The sequence below is a fragment of the Triturus cristatus genome, chromosome 11 (assembly GCF_964204655.1).
Source record: "Triturus cristatus chromosome 11, aTriCri1.1, whole genome shotgun sequence".
NCBI classification, from domain to species: domain Eukaryota; kingdom Metazoa; phylum Chordata; class Amphibia; order Caudata; family Salamandridae; genus Triturus; species Triturus cristatus.
This window is the reverse complement of record NC_140594.1, coordinates 1142106057-1142113756: the sequence shown is the minus strand read 5'-3', so window position 1 is coordinate 1142113756 and position 7700 is coordinate 1142106057. Positions and strand designations below refer to the sequence as shown.

General features: G+C 45.8%; 2 non-coding genes across 2 annotated transcripts; both read left to right on the top strand.

Annotated features, from left to right (window-relative positions):
* Positions 1-1127: 1127 nt before the first annotated feature.
* On the top strand, positions 1128-1199 carry TRNAG-UCC (transfer RNA glycine (anticodon UCC)). Its single transcript has one exon. It is a non-coding gene; the product is annotated as a tRNA-Gly (tRNA).
* A 1520-nt stretch (positions 1200-2719) lies between these two features.
* TRNAG-UCC (transfer RNA glycine (anticodon UCC)) lies at positions 2720-2791 on the top strand. Its single transcript has one exon. It is a non-coding gene; the product is annotated as a tRNA-Gly (tRNA).
* Positions 2792-7700: the final 4909 nt, after the last annotated feature.

Below are 7700 nucleotides of genomic sequence, written 5' to 3'. Positions count from 1 at the left end.
CACCTGAATGCAGCGCCACCTTGTAACCATCGGATGTAACTGCGGCTCAGAAAAATGTTTTATCAGAGGGCAAGTTGAGAGGACTCCAAGTGGCAGATTTCCACGGAAAGAGCCTCTCGCTGCAGCAGGAAGGTTGGATACTTCAAATTGGCATAGTTTCCTGTCCAGCGTCCTCTCACGTCCCGAACGCTCCCAAACGCTCAAAAGCCTCCCCTCACCGGGTAGATCTCTAGCTCCCAGGTAAAGCCAAATCCTGAGTATGCTAGTGCTAGGATCACAGAGAAAGGACAGGGACAGAGAGCTGCTGTCTTGGTAAAGGCCTGAAACGGCTAATTCCTAAGAGGGTCTGCACTTTCAGTTATGACTGACTGTGAGTGGGGAAGATGAAGATTTTCTGTACCCAGCATACCTTGCGATGTGCTTAGGCAAATGAGGAGAGAGCCCCACCAATCCCTTGCCACTCCGCTGAAAGCTCCTCCTCTGCATAAAGAGAGCACTTTCACAAGGGAGCAGAGTGGCGCAGCGGAAGCGTGCTGGGCCCATAACCCAGAGGTCGATGGATCGAAACCATCCTCTGCTAATATTGCTTGATTTTTCTTTCTAGGACTAATCTGTCATTTCCACCCTGCCAGCAAGGAAAAGCGCAGGCTTGTGCTAGCTATGTGAGAAAAGACTTCTCAACTATCTGTCTCTGCTGTAACTCAAGAGAGTGATCGTCAAAGGATCAACCCTATACTTTGAAAGTAAAGATACCCAATTAGAAGCATAAATGACAGGTGGGACCTTCACACGTTTTTCGGGGCATGCTTTGAATTTCATTCTTCCCTTTTTGTTCTGCTTTTATCAATCTCCTATGCATTTCATGGAATTTACTCCCTTTCTCTTCGCTGCTTTGCTTCCGATGCTGCCCATATGCTCATTTCCACTATTTGTACTGCTGCTTTCCATTTCTTCTCTTCTGCACAGCTTTGTCCGTGGTTTCAATCCCCAGTTCTTTACCCTCTGCAAGACAATTTCTACTGCTTTTCATGTTGGTATCCACACCAAATGCACCATTGGAACCGGTGCAAGATTGCCACTGCACTCGGCGTTGTAACATCTGGAACCTAGAGAACACACATCAGAGGGCGTTGGTGGTATAGTGGTGAGCATAGCTGCCTTCCAAGCAGTTGACCCGGGTTCGATTCCCGGCCAACGCAGTGCAAATATTTATATATTCTCCAAGCAGGATATATTTTAATGCAACATGTCACAAAACTGAAATATCAGAAACAGAATAATCAGCCGTTATATAAAAAAATAAACAAACACGTAGGTAGACATCTCGATCGCCTCATCTGCTACATTCATTGTCTCAATATATGCTATTTTCCATAAAGCACTCACCACTCACATGTGCTGATAATAAATATTTTGCTGGGGGCAGGCAATGAAAGGGCTGAGCCCCGACCAGACATTATAACCCCAGCAACCCTATTTTAAAAAGCATTTCTAGGCGATATCTAGCCTCTGAAAATAATAGGCAAGATCCACCGATAAATCTGGCAAAAGTCCCCAAGATTTTGTGCATACTTGTGCTCTCACCTGAATGCAGCGCCACCTTGTAACCATCGGATGTAACTGCGGCTCAGAAAAATGTTTTATCAGAGGGCAAGTTGAGAGGACTCGAAGTGGCAGATTTCCACGGAAAGAGCCTCTCGCTGCAGCAGGAAGGTTGGATACTTCAAATTGGCATAGTTTCCTGTCCAGCGTCCTCTCACGTCCCGAACGCTCCCAAACGCTCAAAAGCCTCACACCGGGCAAGCCCTCACCGGGTAGATCTCTAGCTCCCAGGTAAAGCCAAATCCTGAGTATGCTAGTGCTAGGATCACAGAGAAAGGACAGGGACAGAGAGCTGCTGTCTTGGTAAAGGCCTGAAACGGCTAATTCCTAAGAGGGTCTGCACTTTCAGTTATGACTGACTGTGAGTGGGGAAGATGAAGATTTTCTGTACCCAGCATACCTTGCGATGTGCTTAGGCAAATGAGGAGAGAGCCCCACCAATCCCTTGCCACTCCGCTGAAAGCTCCTCTTCTGCATAAAGAGAGCACTTTCACAAGGGAGCAGAGTGGCGCAGCGGAAGCGTGCTGGGCCCATAACCCAGAGGTCGATGGATCGAAACCATCCTCTGCTAATATTGCTTGATTTACTTCCTAGGACTAATCTGTCATTTCCACCCTGCCAGCAAGGAAAAGCGCAGGCTTGTGCTAGCTATGTGAGAAAAGACTTCTCAACTATCTGTCTCTGCTGTAAATCAAGAGAGTGATCGTCAAAGGATCAACCCTATACTTTGAAAGTAAAGATACCCAATTAGAAGCATAAATGACAGGTGGGACCTTCACACGTTTTTCGGGGCATGCTTTGAATTTCATTCTTCCCTTTTTGTTCTGCTTTTATCAATCTCCTATGCATTTCATGGAATTTACTCCCTTTCTCTTTGCTGCTTTGCTTCCGATGCTGCCCATATGCTCATTTCCACTATTTGTACTGCTGCTTTCCATTTCTTCTCTTCTGCACAGCTTTGTCCTTGGTTTCAATCCCCAGTTCTTTACCCTCTGCAAGACAATTTCTACTGCTTTTCATGTTGGTATCCACACCAAATGCACCATTGGAACCGGTGCAAGATTGTCACTGCACTCGGCGTTGTAACATCTGGAACCTAGAGGACACACATCAGAGGGCGTTGGTGGTATAGTGGTGAGCATAGCTGCCTTCCAAGCAGTTGACCCGGGTTCGATTCCCGGCCAACGCAGTGCAAATATTTATATATTCTCCAAGCAGGATATATTTTAATGCAACATGTCACAAAACTGAAATATCAGAAACAGAATAATCAGCCGTTATATAAAAAAACAAACAAACACGTAGGTAGACATCTCGATCGCCTCATCTGCTACATTCATTGTCCCAATATATGCTATTTTCCATAAAGCACTCACCACTCACATGTGCTGATAATAAATATTTTGCTGGGGGCAGGCAATGAAAGGGCTGAGCCCCGACCAGACATTATAACCCCAGCAACCCTATTTTAAAAAGCATTTCTAGGCGATATCTAGCCTCTGAAAATAATAGGCAAGATCCACCGATAAATCTGGCAAAAGTCCCCAAGATTTTGTGCATACTTGTGCTCTCGCCTGAATGCAGCGCCACCTTGTAACCATCGGATGTAACTGCGGCTCAGAAAAATGTTTTATCAGAGGGCAAGTTGAGAGGACTCCAAGTGGCAGATTTCCACGGAAAGAGCCTCTCGCTGCAGCAGGAAGGTTGGATACTTCAAATTGGCATAGTTTCCTGTCCAGCGTCCTCTCACGTCCCGAATGCTCCCAAACGCTCAAAAGCCTCCCCTCACCGGGTAGATCTCTAGCTCCCAGGTAAAGCCAAATCCTGAGTATGCTAGTGCTAGGATCACAGAGAAAGGACAGGGACAGAGAGCTGCTGTCTTGGTAAAGGCCTGAAACGGCTAATTCCTAAGAGGGTCTGCACTTTCAGTTATGACTGACTGTGAGTGGGGAAGATGAAGATTTTCTGTACCCAGCATACCTTGCGATGTGCTTAGGCAAATGAGGAGAGAGCCCCACCAATCCCTTGCCACTCCGCTGAAAGCTCCTCCTCTGCATAAAGAGAGCACTCTCACAAGGGAGCAGAGTGGCGCAGCGGAAGCGTGCTGGGCCCATAACCCAGAGGTCGATGGATCGAAACCATCCTCTGCTAATATTGCTTGATTTTTCTTCCTAGGACTAATCTGTCATTTCCACCCTGACAGCAAGGAAAAGCGCAGGCTTGTGCTAGCTATGTGAGAAAAGACTTCTCAACTATCTGTCTCTGCTGTAAATCAAGAGAGTGATCGTCAAAGGATCAACCCTATACTTTGAAAGTAAAGATACCCAATTAGAAGCATAAATGACAGGTGGGACCTTCACACGTTTTTCGGGGCATGCTTTGAATTTCATTCTTCCCTTTTTGTTCTGCTTTTATCAATCTCCTATGCATTTCATGGAATTTACTCCCTTTCTCTTCGCTGCTTTGCTTCCGATGCTGCCCATATGCTCATTTCCACTATTTGTACTGCTGCTTTCCATTTCTTCTCTTCTGCACAGCTTTGTCCTTGGTTTCAATCCCCAGTTCTTTACCCTCTGCAAGACAATTTCTACTGCTTTTCATGTTGGTATCCACACCAAATGCACCATTGGAACCGGTGCAAGATTGCCACTGCACTCGGCGTTGTAACATCTGGAACCTAGAGGACACACATCAGAGGGCGTTGGTGGTATAGTGGTGAGCATAGCTGCCTTCCAAGCAGTTGACCCGGGTTCGATTCCTGGCCAACGCAGTGCAAATATTTATATATTCTCCAAGCAGGATATATTTTAATGCAACATGTCACAAAACTGAAATATCAGAAACAGAATAATCAGCCGTTATATAAAAAAAAAAAAAACACGTAGGTAGACATCTCGATCGCCTCATCTGCTACATTCATTGTCCCAATATATGCTATTTTCCATAAAGCACTCACCACTCACATGTGCTGATAATAAATATTTTGCTGGGGGCAGGCAATGAAAGGGCTGAGCCCCGACCAGACATTATAACCCCAGCAACCCTATTTTAAAAAGCATTTCTAGGCGATATCTAGCCTCTGAAAATAATAGGCAAGATCCACCGATAAATCTGGCAAAAGTCCCCAAGATTTTGTGCATACTTGTGCTCTCGCCTGAATGCAGCGCCACCTTGTAACCATCGGATGTAACTGCGGCTCAGAAAAATGTTTTATCAGAGGGCAAGTTGAGAGGACTCCAAGTGGCAGATTTCCACGGAAAGAGCCTCTCGCTGCAGCAGGAAGGTTGGATACTTCAAATTGGCATAGTTTCCTGTCCAGCGTCCTCTCACGTCCCGAACGCTCCCAAACACTCAAAAGCCTCACACCGGGCAAGCCCTCACCGGGTAGATCTCTGGCTCCCAGGTAAAGCCAAATCCTGAGTATGCTAGTGCTAGGATCACAGAGAAAGGACAGGGACAGAGAGCTGCTGTCTTGGTAAAGGCCTGAAACGGCTAATTCCTAAGAGGGTCTGCACTTTCAGTTATGACTGACTGTGAGTGGGGAAGATGAAGATTTTCTGTACCCAGCATACCTTGCGATGTGCTTAGGCAAATGAGGAGAGAGCCCCACCAATCCCTTGCCACTCCGCTGAAAGCTCCTCCTCTGCATAAAGAGAGCACTTTCACAAGGGAGCAGAGTGGCGCAGCGGAAGCGTGCTGGGCCCATAACCCAGAGGTCGATGGATCGAAACCATCCTCTGCTAATATTGCTTGATTTTTCTTCCTAGGACTAATCTGTCATTTCCACCCTGCCAGCAAGGAAAAGCGCAGGCTTGTGCTAGCTATGTGAGAAAAGACTTCTCAACTATCTGTCTCTGCTGTAAATCAAGAGAGTGATCGTCAAAGGATCAACCCTATACTTTGAAAGTAAAGATACCCAATTAGAAGCATAAATGACAGGTGGGACTTTCACACGTTTTTCGGGGCATGCTTTGAATTTCATTCTTCCCTTTTTGTTCTGCTTTTATCAATCTCCTATGCATTTCATGGAATTTACTCCCTTTCTCTTCGCTGCTTTGCTTCCGATGCTGGCCATATGCTCATTTCCACTATTTGTACTGCTGCTTTCCATTTCTTCTCTTCTGCACAGCTTTGTCCTTGGTTTCAATCCCCAGTTCTTTACCTTCTGCAAGACAATTTCTACTGCTTTTCATGTTGGTATCCACACCAAATGCACCATTGGAACCGGTGCAAGATTGCCCCTGCACTCGGCGTTGTAACATCTGGAACCTAGAAGACACACATCATAGGGGGTTGGTGGTATAGTGGTGAGCATAGCTGCCTTCCAAGCAGTTGACCCGGGTTCGATTCCCGGCCAACGCATTGCAAATATTTATATATTCTCCAAGCAGGATATATTTTAATGCAACATGTCACAAAACTGAAATATCAGAAACAGAATAATCAGCCGTTATATAAAAAAATAAACAAACACGTAGGTAGACATCTCGATCGCCTCATCTGCTACATTCATTGTCCCAATATATGCTATTTTCCATAAAGCACTCACCACTCACATGTGCTGATAATAAATATTTTGCTGGGGGCAGGCAATGAAAGGGCTGAGCCCCGACCAGACATTATAACCCCAGCAACCCTATTTTAAAAAGCATTTCTAGGCGATATCTAGCCTCTAAAAATAATAGGCAAGATCCACCGATAAATCTGGCAAAAGTCCCCAAGATTTTGTGCATACTTGTGCTCTCACCTGAATGCAGCGCCACCTTGTAACCATCGGATGTAACTGCGGCTCAGAAAAATGTTTTATCAGAGGGCAAGTTGAGAGGACTCCAAGTGGCAGATTTCAACGGAAAGAGCCTCTCGCTGCAGCAGGAAGGTTGGATACTTCAAATTGGCATAGTTTCCTGTCCAGCGTCCTCTCACGTCCCGAACGCTCCCAAACACTCAAAAGCCTCGCCCTCACCGGGTAGATCTCTGGCTCCCAGGTAAAGCCAAATCCTGAGTATGCTAGTGCTAGGATCACAGAGAAAGGACAGGGACAGAGAGCTGCTGTCTTGGTAAAGGCCTGAAACGGCTAATTCCTAAGAGGGTCTGCACTTTCAGTTATGACTGACTGTGAGTGGGGAAGATGAAGATTTTCTGTACCCAGCATACCTTGCGATGTGCTTAGGCAAATGAGGAGAGAGCCCCACCAATCCCTTGCCACTCCGCTGAAAGCTCCTCCTCTGCATAAAGAGAGCACTTTCACAAGGGAGCAGAGTGGCGCAGCGGAAGCGTGCTGGGCCCATAACCCAGAGGACGATGGATCGAAACCATCCTCTGTTTATATTGCTTGATTTTTCTTCCTAGGACTAATCTGTCATTTCCACCCTGCCAGCAAGGAAAAGCGCAGGCTTGTGCTAGCTATGTGAGAAAAGACTTCTCAACTATCTGTCTCTGCTGTAATTCAAGAGAGTGATCGTCAAAGGATCAACCCTATACTTTGAAAGTAAAGATACCCAATTAGAAGCATAAATGACAGGTGGGACCTTCACACGTTTTTCGGGGCATGCTTTGAATTTCATGCTTCCCTTTTTGTTCTGCTTTTATCAATCTCCTATGCATTTCATGGAATTTACTCCCTTTCTTTTCGCTGCTTTGCTTCCGATGCTGCCCATATGCTCATTTCCACTATTTGTACTGCTGCTTTCCATTTCTTCTCTTCTGCACAGCTTTGTCCTTGGTTTCAATCCCCAGTTCTTTACCCTCTGCAAGACAATTTCTACTGCTTTTCATGTTGGTATCCACACCAAATGCACCATTGGAACCGGTGCAAGATTGCCACTGCACTCGGCGTTGTAACATCTGGAACCTAGAGGACACACATCAGAGGGCGTTGGTGGTATAGTGGTGAGCATAGCTGCCTTCCAAGCAGTTAACCCTGGTTCGATTCCCGGCCAACGCAGTGCAAATATTTATATATTCTCCAAGCAGGATATATTTTAATGCAACATGTCACAAAACTGAAATATCAGAATAATCAGCCGTCATATAAAAAAATAAACAAACACGTAGGTAGACATCTCGATCGCCTCATCTGCTACATTCATTGTCCCAAT